We start from the raw sequence: 22,186 nt of genomic DNA on the forward strand, positions 1-22,186 counted from the left end.
ATTTGTTACATGCAGAGCAAAGAGTCACCAGAGTTCATGAAGAGCTATGCATACTTTCAGCTGCTCTTGGTGCAAGGTGGAAAGTGTACCAGTAAAGTCACACTCAAAAAACAATGAAGCATCAACCACTTAAACTGTAAATCTCCTCCTTCGAATTTAGGATGGGAAGAAGGAAACACTCTGGTGTTGTACCAGGTATACCCACCAACATAACAATTTGGAACTACTAGTGGTTGCTTTAATCCTCTACACAGATGTCCTGACCTTGTTGTTAAATAAATACAGTGGCTTGAAAGCAGCTTCATGACACTAATGAAAAGTGGCAGTGCATTAAGTTAGCACACAGGTATTCCTACATACTATGCCACACTCTGGGTTCATGTAAATGATTCCATGCTTAAATAAAGATAATTTGAATAGCCCTGGGTGATGGACCATGCAGAAAAGAAGGAAAGATTATGACCTTGGATCAAGCCGTTGTACTGGCAGTAATTACGAGGTCCTAAGACCAGAGTTGCCTACACAAATCAGATCTCAAAAGAATATTTTATGGAAGTCTTCAACCAACTCACAGTCTTTGCTTCCTAGGAGCACATAAGATTTCCACATGCAAGATTCCCTTGAGGACTCTGCTGAAACCTTACACTTAGAAGAGATCTGGAGCTATTGATTGGTGAAAGGGCAATGACTTAGCAGTTAAAAGCCATGCTGATTTCTCAGTGTTATTACTACTCATATTATTGTGATGCAAATACTTTATACCAAACATGAGGAGTGCTGGGAAGATACTTATTTTTGTTTAATAAGTACATGAAGTTCCTATTAGGGGTCAAAGTACGTGGCCTTGCCTGCTAGGGTAGGGACATAATGGGTTACAGAAGCCAGTACTGCCATCTCACTTGAATGAATCATGGGTATATCTCAACTAATCCTCTTTTGCTGATGGATACAGATCTGTTGCATCACACCCAGGGGAGCATGGTTCTGGGGTACACTTTGGGCTCTTAAACACTTTTGGGTTGCTGCAGCTTTGTTGGCATTTTTCCTAGAGAACAGAGTCTGTACTAGCTACCTGTGTGTTGGCACAGGATCTCACAAGCCAACTGAATTCTCAGTTTCTCGTGTTACCACTGGCTCTTCCAGATATGTCAGTAGTTTCCATGGATTCATCCTCTGGCATTACATTCCCAGATGAGGCACAAGGAAGGGAACTGACTTACAGACAATCATGATGGGGGGGTGGTATCTTTGTGATACATCTTGTAACTCATTTTTATAATTCATAAATTAATGAGAATAATGTTCCAGAGACCCATACAAAAGAAAACATTAATTTGTACCACAAGAGTCATTACACCAGCTAGCACAATTACAAAAGATGGACAAGTTTCAGGCAGATACAACCTCTTCCTGCTTGGAGATAATGAACACATAGGATTAAATCTCAGAAAAAATTTATGGCTAAGATGGCAACCCACTGGTTTACAGAAAATTTCTTGATAGAGGTGGGATTCTTTTAAAGAAAGGCAATATCACCCTGAAGGAAAAAAAATAAAATGGGATTGACAGGAAATTTGCAAAGTAAGACAATGCCAAAGTTCAGAATAACTTTTCATACAAGTTCTTTTATGATAAACTTTGAGTTTTTCTATTGATTTCCACAGAAGTAGAACTGGATGCAATGGTGGTGATCTGTCTCTATCCTAGTGATGTAATGACAAGTTTTTGAGGTTGTGCATTTGGAAAGGGCAGCACCAATTCAGCAATGTTCTTTATATCTCTTAGATCCCCTTCAGCAGAGACAGCGGTGATTTAAAAATTCCTGTGAACTCTTCTGATTCAGAAGAGACAGGAGACAGACTGTTCTTCCAAGAGATGCCTAGCACCAGAAGGGTGTGGTCTATCTGGGATCTGAGACTTCGTGACAGTTTTTGTTATGTTCTGGCTCCAAACCACTTGTTTTCTTTACTTTCCAATTACTTTTCATTGCAGGGCACAATGTTAGTTCATCTCATAGGAATTTGTTTACTGTTTTCCACTATTTCAAGCCTGTTTCCTGGTTAGTTTTCAACTTGGAAATTACCTTTTTCCACATAGACACATTTTTCCACCTGCAGTTCTGATTAGATACTATTTTTTCCACTTTTTGCATTACTCCCATAAGAGCATTACTTCTCACTGAAGAACACCAGTTGGCCTGCAACTGTATTTTTTATTATGGTTGAAGGTCTTCTCCAGTTAAGAGGATGTCTTCTTTGCTGGATGCTGACCAGTAATAACTCACTGGAGTAAAAGCAGGGAAAATAAGCCAGGCATTTTGAAGTGCACTCTTGATGTGGTTTGTAAGTTATTTTTCACTGTCTTGGTCTGTGGGAACGTGCTGTCAGCTCAAAATCTAGTTTTATTTCCTTCTTTCCCTGCTCCTCCCCTTTCCATCTTATTTTTACTCTTTTTTCTTCCTGACTTTCTACGCTATTTTCCTTCCCCTCTCACCTTCCACCCTTTCCTGCCTTAACGATATTTTGTAAGCATCATGGGCTGCAGCCAGGAGAGGGAATTTGATTTTGTGGTGAAGTTCTAACAAAGCAAGAGTGGGATGTTTAAATTGATTGGCAAAGCAGCACATTCAGTATGGAAGACATTGAGGTTTTTCATCCACTGTTCTACCATACTGTTTCCAAACATCTTCAAATTACATCTTTTTACAGGGCTTAAACCTGCCAAATAAAGGTATCAAGCTGACAGGATTCTCTGTCTCGCCTCTCTCTCCTAGTCAGTGGTGCTTATACCAAGGCTAACATGGAGGCACAATAGAGGATTCTGTTTTCTCAGAGACCTCGCTCTTGCTAGCATTAAGTCAAATTCCTTCCTTTAAGTCAAATAGATAGGCTGTTGAGGTTACAGTTAGGGCACTGAAGGAGGAGGATATTGAGATAACAAAGAAATTGTTGTTTCAGAGTGAAAAGTCACCACAATATGCAATACCTTTTCCTGGCAGTCCTTTTAATTCCTAAGACTAAAATCTCAAAGGTCTTACATTGCTAAGGGAAGCAAGAAGAAGGAATTCAAGAGCCAGATGTGCTGTCTGAGCAAACAAAATGTTCAGCACCTTCTGAGGGAGCCCTGATAGACATGCTGTGCCGTGTTGATGATGTGTCATCACACTATTGTGAGCATGATGGAGTAGAGAAGTGGAACCAGGCCCTGCATTGCCAGAACAGCTCAAGGTTAAGTGTAACATAAATCCTAGCAGCCAACAGGAAAAGTTCTGCTGGAATATTGCACAGTAGCAGCTGGAAGACATTACATTACAATTACAGTTGGCTCCTACTCTAAGACAGGTTTGTTTAAGATGTGTGCTTTTCTACTTAGTAGTAAAATATTTTAAATCATAATACGGTTTAAAATAGAGAATATATATATAGTCACCCTATAATATGTGATCTCCACTTCCACTTGGGAAGGCAGAAATTTAAAAACTGTGTCATAACATGCACACACTTCAGATTTATTTAACATTTTCCTTGGCTCTAATTTTCTACTCTCTAAATATTTATGATTTACTTTCTAAATATATAAACTCAGCTAAATGGAATATATACAGAAAAACAAATTGGGAGGGTTCTGAGGGGTATGTTTTCACGTTCTAAGAATATAAATCATGTAGTGCATCCCAAATGGATCAATATTTCTTTGGCGAAAGAAGTTTTTTTTACCATAAAAATAATTACAGTGAGAGATGTGCCAGTTAAGGACAGGTGGTTATATGCAACCAACTGTATCGATGTCTATATAAACCAACCAACTCGCAAGAACTGTATCTGAATCTGTGTGTACAGATTGTATGTGTGAGATGGGAATTACTTATTAAAAAACTAAATGTAATAACAATTAATGCCCGTCTGGCTTCAAAGAATGCATACAACCGTGACCAGAGCTTGAGCAGGTGTCCTGTGTCGCTTCTGCCAGAACACAGTTAGAAGTGCCCTGGACTTCATAACCTGCATTGCTAAGAGCAGAGTGCCTGAGGATTTAACTCATGTTGTATGTCAGACTCTGTACCTCATACAGTCATATTCCTAAGGGACAGCCAAGACAGAGCATGGAATGAAACCTGTGATGTTCTGGAAGAAGGCTCATTGTAGTCTCATATTGTGGTGGGCCCAGAGGAAGTAGAGGGTGTAAAGCTAATTCAAGGCAGTAGGCACCTCAAAAGGGAAAATACTCCTTCCTTCAGTGGAAAAAGAGCTGAAGAACTGTTTTTGTACTTTTTTCTTGGATTCAGCTGCAAGTGTCCAGTTCTCAGTGGCACTCATCAGATTGCTTGCTGTTCTTTAAACTGACACTGTCACTGTCACTGAGGTGACAGGTTTGACTTAAGTCCATCCATGAGTTTCTTCTCCTTCTGCAGGTCTAATGTCTGGTTTCTTAGCACATCTCTTACTCCTTCAGATGTACTCTCTTGTGCACAGAGCATTTAAGCTATGCCTTGGTAAATGTCTGGGGGCTTAAATTTTGTACCTCAAGGTATTTATTTGGTTTACACTGACTTTCATTTTCTTGGACTGCCATTAATTTAAAGTTCTGTATCTTTGCTTAAACATGAAATGTATTAATCAGTGTTATGATAGGTTGAGTTCTACTTTATTACACTTAGGTGGAGCTGGCAAAATCACATGGTTATATTGATCTGAGCTGAAGTTGGGGTTCAGTTTTGACCTTCGACATACTCACACAGAGTTCCTGCTGATTACAATAAAAATTAGGCATATGCAGCCAAGGCTCAGCATTTGGCCTTTGGTCAGAATGTGTATTAGGTTTTGCTTTTCTCTAGAAATAGAGGTTATGTCAAAAACATCGCCTATTTGAAACTTGTTTACTTTTGCTTGTCTAAAATGAGTTGTCTGTTCCCATCATCTGACCCCACATGAAAGTCACAGAGCTGACTTCTAACTTTGCCAGCTGTAGTTCTCCCAGATTGCCAGTACTTTTGCATCAATGATGAGGACAGGTCACATCATCTTGTTGACACAAAGATAAGCCTTTGCAATGCAGCCCAGGGATGACACAGGTGACACTGTCTGTCTGTTTCACAAACAGAAGTATAACGTCAGTTCTTGTTGGAAATTCCCCCTGGTCAGGCACCTAATGAAAAACAGTGGTTTAGTTGTTTAGATGGTACTTAGTTATGTTTATACAGGAACTGTTAAACTAATTTAGCAATAACATATTTAAAACTACCACTTTGCACAGTGGAACCAAAAAGCTGAAAACAGCTAAAACTAATGTTAGTTTGAATGGCCCCAACAGAGCTGGCCAAATTTTTTTAGCACTTATTTTAGTGTCATTCCCACAGAGTGCACAGAAAGTTGAAGGTGAGACAGAGTTTTCTCGTTCTGGTTCCAGTCAAAGGCACAGCAAGGAATTTCCTGTACTGGGAGCTTATATTGTCTGAAGATAAAACCAGAAAAAGTTGTAGGGGAAAAGAAGAACTACTACACAGTTGTTGAGATTAAAAACCTCAGGCAAAGAACGAATGATTTGTTCAAAGTTACCAGAGGTTGTGGTGTTCTGAGGACCTTCACTCACTGCTTCTGGATGAAGCACCAGAATATTTTTCTACTCAAGTTTTGCTCCTTGGAGTAACATTTAAGAGTGTGCATGGCAGAGTACAAATACACACAAAAACAAACCAAAGTAGTTCAGATAAACTTGTGGTTTATATCTACTCTTTGTGTGTCTATGTCTCCCATAATGCAGGTGAAAACAGCTGTCCAGAACAGTAACCTAAATCTACTTTTTAAGTAGTTCTAGAAGCAGAATTGGACAGACATGAGGAAGAAAGGAATCACAGTTACTGGCAAAAAGAGACTATGAGGGTTTGGATGAAGTTCTGAGACATCCTTACTCATCTGACCACAGTTACTGCTGGGCTGAAAGCACCACAGAATAGGGCTATGTAAAATACTCTGCTGCTTGTGACACAGTCCATGTTGTACTGATAAAAGGTATGCATTTCTGGAGATATTTTGTGTTATTTACTATGAATTTTTAAGGCTCTTTTACTGAATTTAGCAGTTTGCTTGTGATGTTAGAATAGTCCTTTCCTGTAGCTACCTTGAAGTCAAATTTTGGAATCAGCTGAATTCCAAAAAACCATGGGGAAAATTGAATTTGAAATAATGTGGATGCTTATATGTAAGTATTTAGATATGTATGTACAAGACTTAGGTGCATATAAAGTAGAAAGCAAGGATGGTAAGGCATTATCATTTAAGGAGCTAGGGCTCAAAGAGGCTTCCTTCTATATATGGGGGAAATTTTCTTTCTGCATTCTTAAGAAGTTTTGTGGGGTTGATCTCTTTTTTTGGTCTTGGCACACTACTTGTGCGGGCCCTACCAAAGTGATGGCTGCATACCTTCAGGCAAAGTTCTCATTGTCATTTGGTAGGATCATTTCCCTGATGTTCCTCTGAAGGCATTTAAAACAGTTCTCCTTTATAAGATTAGTTGGTTTAAGTTTGTGTAAAAAAGAGTTTAAAAGTGAAAGACAAAACTGCTGCTGAAGTCTTCTACTCAAAGGTCTCCCCTTCATGCACTGCTCCCAAAATCTTGTGCATATGAAGTCTGAAAATGGCAACTGATTTATTTTTGCAAGAACTGAGACAATAATCGGAGAAATGTAGGCTTTAAGGTCATGATAAAAGCCTGTGGAACACTATAAAATAGCAGTTACTACTGAGAGCTTGATAGTTAGGTTGTGAAGAGATCCATTGGCATCTCTGTTGAGAGGCTGATGACACCAGCACCTTTCTTAAGAAATGTGAGGAAACACCTCCCTAACTAGGACAGATTCTGGGAACAGAATGCCAGACTGTCTGAGTCATATTCTCTCCAATGGTTTAAAAGTCTAAAAGAACATGAAGTGCAAGAAGATCTGTTCTGTGTCAAGTAATGGAGGAGCACCTGAACAGGTGAAAATTTTTGATAAAAAGGTGGGCCTCTTTCAGAATTTACACAGTGAGGAGCGTGGCAAAAGTACTGGCCACCCAGAGAACAAAATCTCACACAACTTTTTGTCAAAATGCTGCATTGGACATGAACATTTATGAGTAGCTTACTATTCTCCTTTTGCTGCTTCCCTCATCTTTTCACTGTCTTTCTCTCTTTTGAAAAACAATCATCTTGATATTTCTATTGATTCAATTATTTCACATTTATTTGACATGTGAGATTATCCAGAAACATTAAATTAGATAAATGGTCTCATACCAGAGAGAAAATTCAAATGCTAGTGTAGCCATAGGCCCTTTATTCCTGGTATATTATTATATGGTAGAATATAATATTAGGGCTGACTCTGCCTCACTTGCTATATGACCATTCAAAAAGTCCACCTCTGAAATGGAAACACTTCCAAGTATTTTGGCCCATGTAAATGCCAAGCTGTTTCCATGTATTTGAAAGACAAAGTCCAGCCTGTTTGTCCTGCAATATTCAGGTAAGTGTTTTCATAGAATCATAGAATAATCAAGATTGGGAGGGACCTTTAAGGTCATCAAGTCCAACCATCAACCCAGCACTGCCCTAAACCATTAAACCACATCACCCAGTGCCAGATCCAGATGTTTTCTGAACACCTGCAGGGATGGTGACTCCACCACCTTCCTGGACAACCTATTGCAGTGTCTGACTACCCTAACAGTGACAATTCTTTTCTTGTATCTAATCTGAATCTCCCCTGTGTCAGCTTACAGCCATTCCCTCTTGTTCTCTCACTGCAGGCACAGTAGGAGAAACTGGCCCCCTACTCACCACAATCTCCTTTCAGGGAGTTACAGACAGTGATGAGACGACCCCCCCCCCCGAGCCTTCTCAAGGCTCCTCTTTTAAAAGGAGAAATTCAAAAATGAAAGCTCAAAATATCAGAAAAAGTAGAAGTGGCAGCTGTTTCATGGAAACTTTGCACCATTTCTTTTAGTAGACAATTATGTGTAAATACTGCTTAAAAATGTGAAATAACATTTTGTCAGAAGATGTAAAACCTAAAATACCTGCCTATTTGGTTTTTTCTGGTTTTTATTCCTTGTATAGAAAACAAGGGCTCATTACTTAACAAGATCCATCTCTTCAACTTTTCTTTTTTTTTTCTACCGTAGAATTTTTAAATATAGGAACATCCAGCAATTTTAGTTTTGTTCTTCTTTCATTGAAATGAAGTGGGAGGAAAAAAAAACACCTAACAGAAACTAACAACCTCTTTGTTAGATGGCATGCTGATGAGGATGGCAGAAATATCTACCCTGAGTTCAGGGGTCAGAGTTGGACTGTAGCAATAAGCACAAGGAAAAAACTGGGGAAAAATTTTTTTTTCTTTCTTGCCTGGCTTTCTGAAACTCAGTAATCTTTCAACAAAAGACCCTTTAGATTTGCAGTTATTTGGGATTGAGGAAGAGGTATCCAATTTCACTGTCAGCTCCTTCCAGCCAAAGCTATAATTCAGCAGCTTCCACCAGCATGCAGAAAAAGAGTTGTCAATCAGCAGTTAAATACTGACATGAATAGTGCCTTTGTCGATATTTCTGTTCTGCCTTTGAAAGCTCACAACCCAAAACAAAAAATCTTTTGACAATGTGCGAAAAACAAAACTGAAATGCTTCAACAACCTTTGGCAGCTAGAAAGCTGCCCATATAAAGTCTTAAAAATTGAATGGTCTTTGTCAGGTGGAGGAAAGCTTGTGTCCTGAGATTTGACCATCAGTAGTTCAGCAGTGCAGCTGTGTGTCTTATAAAAGCATTTCTTAGATGTGTCACTGTGTTGGTTGCATTTTTATTCACAGTCACAAAACATTTGCAGTCATCATTGTATTCATCTTGAGTGAGTTTCCCTTTTAAAGGCATTAGCAAGACACTGAGTTTCCAGATCTTCAGCCAGATTTGATACATTCTAAGTTCTGCCAAATAAGTCCCCAAGCTGGGTGATTTCCTTACCTGGAAGAATAAAGATCTGAGTTTGTGTTGTTTCCTTTTAAAATTCTGAATGTTCTTGGTGTCACAGACTCAGGCTGACTCTTTGGTAGCACCAGCAGAAAGCATTAGGTAAGCCAGACTTAGATAAAGTATTTTTTTGTGTAACGTCCTAATTCAATTAAGTTATGTAAGCATATTTCTGACTTTAAATACATGGATAATTTGAATTATTCAAGTGAAATGCTGGCCAGCTTCTGAGATGTTTTGCTTGTTCTCCATGAGTGGCTGCACTGTCAGCAAAGCCTTTCTGAGTGTGAAGTGCAGAGAGCGGGGATGGAGGCAAAGAAAGAGAAGAAGTTTTCATAAGAGGCAGTAGGAAAACAAGAGCTTCACACACACAAAGAATATACTTTTCATACACATAAATTTATAATCACCTGTATTGGATAGTGTCAAGGACAGGTATTGCAGAAAATATTGCAGGCAGTGACTAACTAAAGAGCATTGGGACAGAAGTGGAGCAGTTATCTTGAGTTGCACAACCACACTTGCAAAACTGAATATTCAGACTTGTTTAGATTAAAGGGCACATAGGCCAAAGCTGCCAATTTATCTACTGCTTTTATTCTCAGTTGTCTTGGATTTTAACTTTCACCAGTGATGGCAGGAAAATTATTACTACCTATGTAATATCTAGCAGACTCAAAAGCAGCACCACTGCTCAGTCTGCTCAGAAGTGGCTGGGAGTCCAAATTTTCTCAACAAAATTAAGCCCAAGACTTTGTGTTCTAGTTCTTTGTGGGAAAGGTGTTTCGGTTTTGGTTTTTTTTTACAGGATAAACTGCTTCATGCTCACATACAACAATTTGGAGTTGGTTTTTTTCAGTCATCTGGCATCTTTTGTATACTAGTTAACACCTTTTGGAAGGGCATGTCTATTGTAGAATTGTTATGTTTTCAGCAGTTACCTGTAATTAGATCAATACTTTCCTCTGGATAGTCATTACTCAGATTAACAGCTGAATTAACCTGCATCTTTTATCTGTAGGTCATCCAAGATCAGTTCAGCTGACTGCAACCTTCCACTTAGATTTTTAAATTAACTAGTCCTGGTAAAATTCCGGTTTATGTATACTCAACATAATTTATACTAGAGCAGCCCAGTTGCCTACCTCTAGATGCACGTGGTAGGAAGGTCTTCAATTCTCTGATCACTGTAAAAAGAAAGAAATTCGCTGACATGCAAAGCCAGCAGCACTGGAAATGATGGACAGAAACTCTAGGGTCTTTGAAAAATGGGGAATGGGGAACGCATCTAAGTAACTGACGGTGCCAAGGAGCGATCTCTTTTCCAAGCAGAAATTCTCCCAGATTCTTCCAAGTAGATTCTTTTAGAGCATAGGAGTCTTCTAGAAACCTAAAACACACTTGCAAATCTTTAGGTGGAGAATTAGCCTGCAGCTTCTGCTGAGGAGAATATTGCTAGCTAGAATACAGGCTGGGGTAAACCTTCTTAATATTACGAGGTATAACACATAGTCTTAATCTAAAGCAGATCAATGCAGGTTTGCTTAAACAGGAAGAGACAGATATAAACATTGAGGTAGAAATAATTTCCAAATGCTGCCTGAATTGAGAATATATGCCTATAGATAGATGGAGAGATACATACAGAAACATTTAGCATCCAAAGGGAAGCCTAAATTGTAGGGCTTTGGATAACATTCTGCAGAGCTGTGCTGGATGAATCTGTGGTTTCTCATGGCACCAGCCATCTCCACTCATTTCCAGCCTGTCCTTTCTAATGTAGTAAAATTGGAGGCTTGGAATCAAGAGCAGAAAATACCTGAGTGAATTCTGTTATTTATCCTGGTGTAATATTCTTATGGTGGTAATTAAAAACCTACACTCATATTTTGAATTTGCAGTAAGTGCTTATGGTAAAATACTTTTTTTTTTCCCTAGATCTTTATCTAGGATGTGCAGTTATTTTGTCCACTGAAGTAGTGAAGTAACAGTGACTTAAGTCATCTGAGCTTTAATCCTGCCTGCGACTGGAAGCCCAGTGTTTCCTTCCCACGCTTTGCAGTAGCAGAAGAAAAAGCATTAGACAGAAATTACACTTCTGTTTTGGACCAGAGACCATTTCTTCTCTTTGGCTTTGGTTTCTGGGGTTTTTTCTCCCATTTTTAGTTTATTTATGAATTAGTCAACACCTACCAAAGGTGATACTGCAGCTGAAATGGTAATCAATTATATATCAGAAAATCATTGGGCTATGCATGCACTGACAAATGGGATAACACAGTAGGAGTGGATCTATAAAATAAAACAATTCATGGGTATTCCACAATACATTAATTTCAGTAGGTTTTACTTTAGATTGATCCTGCTCTGATTCTGTTGCTCATTTAGTGGCTGAAGCACTCCAGAGGCACATCTTCTGGATTGGAATTACCTGCAGGTAATCCAGATAATAAGATTTGAGACCTCTCTGCAGCATGGTAAGTGGGAAAAATGGGGAGGTTTGTTTCAAAGTCGTGCTTCTGGTCTCACCTAAAATGCAGTGTAGAAGGAAGGTTTATCACTCTATGCCGAAGATAAGTCACCAGTTTTCCATACTGCAGTAAGTGCAGTCTGCACATGGTCTTGCAAGTTCTTCCTTTGTTAAAAGTCTTCCTACTGGATTATAGGTAAGCTTGCTTGCTAAAGGATTGTTTCCGAGCTGAAGTAAAACATATCTGGTGTAAAGCATTGTTTATACTCCTCCGAGTCTTTCCAGAGAACAGCTGTTTCTTATTTTCGAGGTGCACTGAAAAGGAGACAAATCTGGCAGAAAAACTCAGAGGGGTGGTAATGGCTTAGAATTTGTGCTCCCTTCTTCAGGCAAGATGTTTGACTCAAAGAACTTGAAACCAGAGCTGGACAAGCTCCCTGAAGCAATACAAATGCCAAAGTGATTGAAATTTTTAAAGAACTGACAAATACATTTTTATCTGGAGAGGAAATTAATAAGCTATAAGCCTTTCCACTGAAGTTTTATACCTCTCAAGTTACATACTTTCGTTTTCGATGTGCCCAAATGACCAACATCACTTTACTTTTCACAAAGCACTAACTTCACAAATCAGAGGACAGATAATAAAAGATTGATTTGAAGTCATTAACGCAATTAATCAGTATGCTTATTTGACAGTAATTCTTCCTGGAATAAATCTGAAACCACTGGTAGCCCGAATATCAGAGCTGGTGAGAGTAATTTCCAGAGGGTAGATGAAGGAGGCCCTGACAGCTGAACTGAACTGTCATGCTGCACATTCCATGGTTTAAACAGTAATTTATTTTGCAATGCCTGCATCATCAATTCTGGGATGTTTGTCCATAATGTTTAATGTTTAAAGAGGTCAATATTTAAAGAGACCTGTTTTCAGCAAATAAAATCTCTATGTTGCTTTAAAGTTAATATGTCACACACTCTGATGGTGATACAGAGCAAGAACTGTCACCCACAAAGTGTCAGTGCCTCTGTTAAGACAGGAAATTATGGTGCCAAGTGAACCACTAGTGAAAAAGACTGTTTAAAACTTCTGGTGCAGTTTCTGAGTATCTTAGTAAAGTTCACCGGAGCTTAAAGGAAAAACTCCATTCGTTAATCCTATTCAAGATGTGCAGGGGAACAAAAAAGTGTGAATAGTACAAAATAGGCTATATAGGATTTGCCAATGTAGAGAAATCTGCTGCTCTACCTTCTTCTGCAAGCCAGCGTGGGAATGAACCAGCATGTGTATTGGCAGGCTGTGGGATATGCTGCTGCTCTGAGCAATGCCCGTAAGAGCTTACACAATATCTTCCTCTAGGATCTCTCCTTTGAAGTAGCACAGTCATGCTTGACATCGAAGTTCCCAAAGGGATGCTGGAATAACCAAAACAGCAAATTTGTGGGTTGTGCTGCCCACAGGGAAGGTGATAGCAATAAAAGCTGGTACTATAGGCATAGAAATCACAGCAAACATGACTGTACGGTAATACAAGCAAAGAAGTAAAGGGCTGCTGGAATCCTTTCATGTGCTGGTGACTCGAGGTTGGCAGAATTTGCCTCTGCTAACCCTGCTCCTTCTAGATCACCCCCTTTGTCTGACAGGGCTTTCTGCTGCTAAGGTCTGTGGCAGCAATGCTGGGAAGCACAACCTGCCCTCCCCCTCCTCCCACACAGAGGAGGAATGCTGCCTTAAACAGCAGACGGGCAAAAAAACTGAGTAAAATGCATAATTATTGAAATCTAGAAGATCCTTATGGACCTGTTAATTGAAACTCTTAGAAAGATTAGTGAGAGGATTTCTGAATTTATAGCATTCATTATGTAAATACAAACATAAAATTTAATCTGATCTGGGGAAATTCACACCTACAAGCAAAAAAACCTCATTCCACTGTTTTGGAAAAGCACCCCTTGAATCTACAATTAGTTTAGTTAAAGCATCAGGTTAAACATTTTTATGTAGTGTATTTGTTGTCCAAACACAAACTAAACCAGAAAAATTCTTTTAATTTTTCTGATTTTTCAGAAGCTGTGGCCATTTGTTTCCAGATAGTCTAGGCAGTTCTGATAATTCTGGGAAAAGGGGAGATATTAAAAATTATACTGTCTCTTGACAAAGAAGTTTGGCATTTTAAGCTGATGTGAAAAGTGAAAATCACATCAGATAAAAGCTTTCCTTGGCCAGAAATACTTTTGTTTGTTTGTTTAAAGGGAGGACAAAATACAGTCTAACACTTCTAAGTACCATTTCTAAAGGAGTGGGGGACGTAGTTTGTTTTGCCAACCTAAGCTTTGTGAGTTAGATCCTCCATAGTCCCTAAAGGCATTAATCATTTCTTGTAAATAGGAAAGAGAAACAAACAAGACTTATAAAATCATCTCAATACTCAGGTCTCTGCACTCTCTCTCCCTCTCTGCGCTCTCTGTCTCCAGACCTAAAAATGCTGTGAAGTCAAGGCAAACTGCCAAGAGTTTCACACCCAATGCTGAACTGGCATAGACTCAAAGGTTGCTACTTGAATTTGGATGCCAAAACATTAGCACTGCTCTCACTACTGGCTTTTACACATCCTTTTACAGAGCTACATACTTTGCAATGTTTGCCTCTTCTACAAGCTTTCACTGCTTGCTTTTCCAAGTTTTCCTTGAGTGCTAATCTTGCTGCTGGTAAGAGAGCATCTTGCATACTAAAATATTCCTCTTCAGTAGTACTTGTTGATGTATGTCTATCTTCTGCAATGGGAAGCACATGCTTCAAGTGCTGTATGCTCTGTATATCTCACCATTATCAGTTCAGTGATATTCAAGCCTGCTCTTTGGTCTACATTCACCATTCAGCCATACTGAGTCAACCCCAAAAGGCTCACTGAGAGGCTGCCTCAGTCTAAGCTCCACAGATGTGTGTGGATGGGGACAGACTGCCCCTTCTTAGAGCCCCCAAACACATCCAGACTTTCACTCAGAAATGGACCATGTTAAGGGCAATACCACTCCGTCAGTGCAGAGCATTGACCCTCAGTAACACTGTATGAATAGTCTCAATGACTGACGACTGCAGTTCAAAAAGCCACAGCCCACACCAGCTGGGATCTGTCCCTGATCCCTGGTCACAAGTAATGTCTACCCTCAGAAGATACCCTACAGGTACAGCAAGATGTTTGACCCAGAACTTGCAAGCATACTATTGGGACACCAATCAGCAACTAATAATTCATAAACTTCACTTTAAGCTCAGAAATGTTCCCATTGAACACAGTGGGAGTATTCACATGTTAAATGTGCTGGGATCAGTCACATGAGTGAGGCTATGAGATCTACCTAAAGTCCTTCTCTTTTATAAACATGTACGTGTACCAAAGCATCTGACGAAATGGCAGATTGACACCCTGACAATATGGGATATTATGGCACTTTAATATGAGGCTCTGTTCTCTGGGAAAAGCAAGGACTCAGTCACAGAAAACATTATTTCTTTGTAGATCTCCAAATGGCCACCAGAAGCAACCAAAACAACTGAGCAAATGTCTCCTGGTACCAGGGCAGAGTTAACTCTGGCAACTGGGGGGAAGAACTACTGCAGCCTGCGGGGAAGTATTTAATCTCTGTTCTCCTGTGCAGTTCTCAGCAACACTGTAAAAGGAACACACACTACAATTAATGATTCACACATTTATAACCCAACCCTCTTGACCTTTGTTAGCCAAAACACCTAAGTAAACCAATCTCTACACTTAAATTTCTTCTAAGAGCTGTGAATATGGCAAATGTTAAAAAAAAGTTGGGCTGGTTGATTAACTGGTTTAATTCTTTAAGGTAACACTGCGTAAGAATACAGGAACAGTCAGATGGAGTTGAACAGTAACACAAGTGATAACTGCTAAAGACAAAATGTAAAAAGCTATTTTGCTTGTGTAGCATACTTATAATTTTGCAATGATAACAAGTTGTTTGTTTATCTCATCCAAGAAACTGTTTCCTCATTTCATGTTACAGCAAACAGCTGACTAGGTGAAAAGGGTTGATCAGTAATTTTGAGGATTATAACTGCATCATTGAACTGGTTCCAAGTTAATGGTCATTAAAAAATCTGTTATCTTTGCAGTAGTTCGTTGGACAGAACACTATATTTTGACTATTTCCAATTCCTAGGATGGCAGGCACATCCTAAAAGAATATATAAAATATATACATACTCTTTTTAATCACTACCTGTTTTGGCTTTATCCACACGCTGAAATGAACAAAATCTGAAAGTAAATTTTATGCTTTTGAACAAGAGCAGGTTTTCTGAGTATGTCTCACTGAAGCTCCTACAGCTTGTAGCTAGTGTTTTGTCCTATAGCCGCAATGTATGCTTCCTATTTTGCAGTAACATATGGCATAATGATAATTTAGAAGCCTATTTGTGTCAGGCTAGCAAGGGAAAGCCAAATGAAGAAGCAAAGTTATTAGGAGAAATAGTGCATCTCTCACTCTGAATAACTCAGTGCTCTAGTGCCAGTGAAGAAATTTCTACCCATTTTTAGCATTCTGCTTTAGAGGCCAGAAGTAAATTGGGACCCATAAACACTACTGATTCCTTTAGCTCCACCTATTTTCTGTTACTGCCAGATCAAAGCTTTTAACTGAGTAAACCAATTCATGCTTCTATATTTGAATCAAACATGCTCAACAGTGCACACCCTCCTGATTAAAAAAAGGTGCTTAATCAGCACAAATACATGCCTTGTGTGCAAGAGCCCAGTGTCTCACTGGAAACAGACTGCAGCATTTCACCTGGGGAAAACGGCTGTTGTCCGGATCACCAGGGATTTGGAAGGTTGTTCCTCTGTTACACAGAGAGGCCTATAAGGCAATGACTGTTGGATGACATTGGATCCATATTGGCAGAGAAAGGGTCAGAAAATTAATTGTTAGAGAGGTTTAAGGGGGAATGGAAGGATGCTTGTTATGTCACCCTGAAAAGTGCAACATATAAACAGTGAACATGGGCGCTTGCTCAGCAATTACTCAGGAGTAAAAGGGTATCACTGTGACTTCCCATGTAGAGACACAAGGTAGAAAAGTGTTTGTCTCCCGAGATTTTTCTTACGACAATTTGTTATTGAAAGGAAATAACAATTATTCAAACAACCAAACAAACCCTCCACTCCCAACATTTTAAGTAACCTAACAAAGGTTATCTTTCTCTTCCAAAATCAATTTTTGCTCTTCTCTATTATGGAGTCACTATTTCCTTTGTTCTTCATGCCCAGGACTCACAAAGTAAAGAGGTTCTTCATTTCTGAAGTGAAATAATGCAGACTTAAGGTTAATTTACAAACAAGCTTGCACCTTCCCTCAAGCCAGATGCTCTAAGACACAAAGATCTAGTGTTCTTCACTTTCAGGACTGAGAAGCAAGAAGAAGAAAGGAAAAACTCTCTTAAATTTAACATATGTGTTACGTGTGTATTTCCTTAAATAGAAGGCAAATAATGTAAGCTAAAGCATCTCAAAACCATTTTCTTTGACTTTAATTGGCTGGCAGTTTGAGTTAAGATGCTTAACTAACCTGAGTCTCAGTGTTGTGTCCAAACCATCCCTTCAGTGCTGTAACAACTGCTTTGTTACTGCAGTGTATACCTACAGGTATTGTGTCCACTGGGTATTTAGGCATAAAACCCGGTCTAAAGGCATCAATGGGAATTTTGCTACTTCCTTTGCAGCAGAGATCTCACTTACAACTTGTTGAATCACTCTTTGGTTTGGGTTTTTTTTTATAACAGGGTGCAAGATGCAATTAGATGCTACATATCACATTAGTATTTCTGATGACTCCACTGAAAACCTACAGTTTATGCCTGAGTTCTTCAAACTACATGATATGAGAAAACATTCATGTCCTGTTTGCAGTATTTTTGCCTTTTGTGAAGCAAACATCTCTTGTTAATCTGCCTAAATGGGTCAAAAAAAAGCAAAAAATGAAAGCAGAACAAGGTTTTAAAATTTTGAAAGAAAGCAGTTGCAAAAGCCATATCAGTGGGACAGAAGAGCATTATATAAGGAAAACGAGCAACTAACCCCCAGAGACCTTGCTCTTGATATGTTGGAAGAGTATCTGAATGATACTCTATGGAGGAATTTCAGGAACATAAACGTTAATCTTACATATTCAAATCTGTCTTCCTTGGAAATGTGACTCTTTCTGGAAAAACTGATTTGCATAAGTGAGCCTTGGGATAAGTGACCTTTGGTGTTTTCCCATTAAAGTAAATGATTTTTGGTACCCTGTTTTCTAGCTATACCAAAGATTTCTGTTGTCCAATGGGACAGTGGTTCTTTCTCTCTTTTTGTTGGGGAAGCGGGGGGAATACCTTCTTCAGATTAGAAGTATGTGTATATTATAACACAAATTAAGAGACAGATCTTGAATCATGGCAGTCTATAAAATCACTGCTCCAGGCCACTTAGTTTTGTTAGAAATGAGCAAGGCAGGATCCTTCTTTGCCCAAACTCACAATTTCTGATTGCATCAATTTCCCCATCTTTCATTAATACTTCCATTTTGCAAAAAGCATAAACCTGCTCAGTTTGGCACAGGTGCAAATGACTTAGCAATCGTAATCACAAATGTCCCATCATATAACTGCATTTCCTTCCTATTTTAATCAGTGCGGCAAATTAGCAATTGTATAAATGTGCAATTAAAAAACTTGCTGATATGAAAGCATGATAGAGAAACCTTCACTTTTGAGATGCCACTACCCTCCAGCTGAATATATCATGTTCAGTGCTATAGTTCTGTGACACACTATCTGGTTCACCTGTTTACTCTTTAAGAAATGTGCTGAGTTGTAACTTTTGTGCCCTATTGAAGAAGCAAATGATGCCTTCATTTGGGTGACCTCTGCAGGAGCAGAGATGATCACGTTGCTGCATTAGAGGTATCATGCATTGATCCAAGGTAAACTTTAGCTATCTCCACACTCAAGATCCTTTTAGACTGGGAGTAGCTGACCTAGCAGTGAAAGAATTAGCTATTTCTAGAGAAAGAAAAAAGGTTGTTTACCCTGCTTGTATTCCTTTATTTTCTTGGACAGATGATTTCAAGACTACAGACTTTCCTCTATGCTCTATGTAACACTGATAAAACAGAAAAACCTTGTTGAGGACTGTGATCCTGGCTAACTCTTCCCCTCAAGTTACAGCTAATATTCTGACTGTTAGTACAAGGAGGAAAGGCATGTGTGTCCTTTGACATACACAGAAAGTTAAAAATTATCAACAAGTAGCGACAATCTACTGAGACATATCAACACTCTTGAAAAGGAAAAGCGCATATATATGGGGGGAGGAAAAGTAATTTTATAAAGTTCCCTCTCTAATTTGTAAAATTAATGTTATGAAAAGTATTACTCACAGTTTCAGGGGCTCTTTTATTGCTTATCCAAACCCAAAGCTGTTTCAAGAATGCAGTATGTGCATATTTAACATGCTTATTCCAGGAAGGAAACAGAGGTTTTTTTGTTTTCATGTTCTCCCACTTTTTGCAGCATCTAGTATATTAAAAATGTACAAACGCAAAGGGTATCTGTGAATGAAAGATTCTACCTGTTCTGTTTGTCACCAGAACCACATGTATTTTTGTCCAGACCTGCAGACTGCAGTAATGATGATTACTATCATTTTTGCAGATACAGTCCTACAATTTAAAGTCCTCACCAGTTAATGATAATATCAACCCAGAGATATAAATTCTAACCCAGAAATATTAGCAGAATATATACTATAAGCACCTAAATTCCAAGAAAAAAAAGTGCATGGATTCATTGCAACCTCCTTACAGCTTTAATCTAAAAAGTTCTTTAATACCAACATCAATATTTTGTAGTGTAACTAAAGGTGCAATTTTTAAAGTCTTCTGGAATTAAAATGGTCCACATGTGACTTTCAAAAATGGAAGCAGTACTCTAAACAAAGCCCCCGAATTTCTTTAAATACTTAATTTTCTCTGCAGAGTTTCCTGATATCAGCTTTCAGTTTCATTTAATGCAGAAAAAACTGCTGTCAAAATCCTGTCTGTACTATGGTAAATTATTAAGCAAATTAAAACCATACTATGACATTAATCCAGATCTTGGTTTTTAATTCTGTATACAACTTTAATTTTTACCTACTTGTTACAACATAAAGAGCTTTCAGTCTACCTTATTTTTGTATTGAGAATGTGTCACAGTATCCTAACTAGTAAAAAGATGCTGAAAAATGAACAACTGCAGTTCCTGGCACCAAGAAGATCTACAAGTACTTAGAACTAGGAAACTGACTTTTGTTACTGCCTCTCACTCATCTTCAATACTATCCTAACTTTTCTTCTTCTCTCCATAAGCAAATCTAACTGTTGAAGCAAATCCTTGTTTCCCTACCACAGCCACTTTAAAACTCTCCCCTCTCTGCTTTAAAAATGCCTGTATCACACCAGACCAGGTTTGTCAGATTATCTGTTTACCACTTTTGCTAACAAAACAAATTAATCTTCTGCCCTGAAAGAACCTGTGAGCATCTGGGACAGAAAGTATATTGCAAAATTATCAAGTCGCTAGGAGCATCTTTTGAAGGCAGCTGTGGGTATAAAAGTAATTTTACAGACTGGCATAAGGACATCATCTTTCCATGTCTGTGATTAAGTACCAGCCAGCACCAAAGATTTCAATATGTAATTCAAAATACAGCATGGAAATCTCTCTGGTTTCATAGTTCATACTGGTATAAAACTGGTTATCCATTAACCTAGTGATAGCTACCTGTCTTACATGAATGTGATAGGCCCTGCAGACTACACAGTACCCCTTATAGAGACAAATAATAAACATTACAAGTTTAGGTGGATTATTTATGCAAATAATTTGAAAATATCTTTAGAAGGGCCAGATGAGATGATAACCCAAGAAATTTCAGGAAGTGGAAACAGAAAATATGACATTGGAATAGAAGCCTTAGGAGAGGGAAAGGGAACAGGTTTCATTGTCCATCAGTATAACTATCTCCCTGTGCCCAGGATCCAGTAAAGAACAGCAGCAACAACAATCAGTCCATAAAAGCCTGGCATCATTCCTGTTCTTTCTTTCAAAAAATATTTCCCCCCGTTGCCCAGTGTCCTCATTCATCGCAATCATAAGATTTTATGACAGGACTTGCATTACTGTTTTCTCCTAACAGAGTGGCAGACAAGCAGCAGATGCTGGCTGTAATATCATCTCTAATATGAGCTGTTTCCATACTTCCCCACAGGTGTTTGTCTTCCACATGACTGACAGCTGAATTCTGTTCAAAAAGGGTGATTAAGGCTGCAATAGGTATGAAGCCAAGTTTCCTCTTGGATTCCCTTCTTCTTCCTGCTGTGCCCCATGTGGCTGACAGAGCTTTGCCATTGTGGAACAGAGGTTGCTGGAAGTGAATTCTTCTTAAGCAGACAAGCTTTTGTTCAGTTTTGACTCAGGCTTCCAGCCCAAACTCTTGAGCAATCTGCACTGAGAAAGGTCTCTGTGTCTGCAGTAAGGTTTGGGGGTGGGGTGGTTTGGTTGGGTTTGGTTGGTTGGTTTTTTTTTGTTTGTTTTTTTGTTTTTTGGGGTTTTTTTTGCTTTTTTTTGCTTGTTTGTTCGGTTTTTTGGATTTGTTTTTTGGTGGTTTTTTGTTGTTGTTGGGGTTTTTTGTTTTTTTGTTTGTTTGCTTGGTTTTTTGTTTGTTTTTTGTTCTTTTCTAGAGGCTTCCAGTCAGAGTCAATCTGTGCTACAGAGAACCATTTTCTGAAAGACTGTCTTCTGGGCAGAAGATCTTCATTATCTGCCTTGCACTAGCATATTCTTTGAGATTTACATGAAATTAGGCTTTAGATTTAGATGCAGATGAAATTATTCTTAGGTTTCTATACGTCTATTTCTTTATGTGGACCAACTGCAGAACAAATCAGGGTGGCAAACTGCATTCTTTCACTTCTTGTCTATTAATTAGTTAATTAATTCATCTTTTTACTCTGTACAAATGGGTGAAAAAATGGTGTTTACACATTAAGCTTTTCTTTCTGAAAAAGGAATACATGATTCAACAGTTCATTTTCTGTCACGGCCATAATGTCATCATGTGAAATCCAAGGTTGCTCTGTGTTCTAAAATAGTCACCATGTTCCACATCCTTTTGTGGACGTGTAAGAGGCCAAATAGTCGTGTGGGTTTTACTAATCCTTTTCCACTTCTCTTGTTATGACTTGCAGAATTAAGTATCTGCAATGTCTTTGCACAAGTCTACAAACTGAGACACTCTTTAGAAATACAATTTTTGGGTGCACTCATATCAGTACAATGTTCACAGAGCATTTTGTGTAACTGTTGAAAGAGTATCCCTCTTTCATTTTATTAGTGACAATGGTAGATAACCACTCCTGTCTTTTAGAAGTTATCATCTCTCATCTAAGTTTGAAGCATTTCTAGCCAGCCTTTACCTGACAGCTATTTTTGTTGAATGCTTTGGTGAATCATATAAAAACTGTATGTGCCTTTTGCTCAATATACACTTTACACTTGCTACTTTTCCAGCTAAAAAGAGAGGAGTGAGGACTAGAAAGGGTTCCCATGTTTCTTCATCTAACTGTAAGTCCCAAAACGCACATTCACCTCTCTCTATCCTGTTCTGCACAAGG

The 22,186-nt window shown here is 38.7% G+C and overlaps 1 long non-coding RNA gene across 2 annotated transcripts; it reads right to left on the reverse strand.

The window, feature by feature from the left end:
- Nucleotides 1–773: 773 nt before the first annotated feature.
- Nucleotides 774–21,061, reverse strand: LOC116438341. 2 transcript variants are annotated; one of them, XR_004237683.1, is made up of 5 exons: nucleotides 20,772–21,061; nucleotides 18,911–19,046; nucleotides 11,527–12,883; nucleotides 10,143–11,428; nucleotides 774–5,145 (listed from the first exon to the last, which is right to left on the reverse strand). It is a non-coding gene; the product is annotated as an uncharacterized LOC116438341 (long non-coding RNA). The 2 variants fall into 2 exon arrangements; XR_004237682.1 differs by having other exon boundaries at nucleotides 10,143–12,883.
- Nucleotides 21,062–22,186: the final 1,125 nt, after the last annotated feature.

The sequence above is a fragment of the Corvus moneduloides genome, chromosome Z, assembly GCF_009650955.1.
Source record: "Corvus moneduloides isolate bCorMon1 chromosome Z, bCorMon1.pri, whole genome shotgun sequence".
Taxonomy (NCBI): domain Eukaryota; kingdom Metazoa; phylum Chordata; class Aves; order Passeriformes; family Corvidae; genus Corvus; species Corvus moneduloides.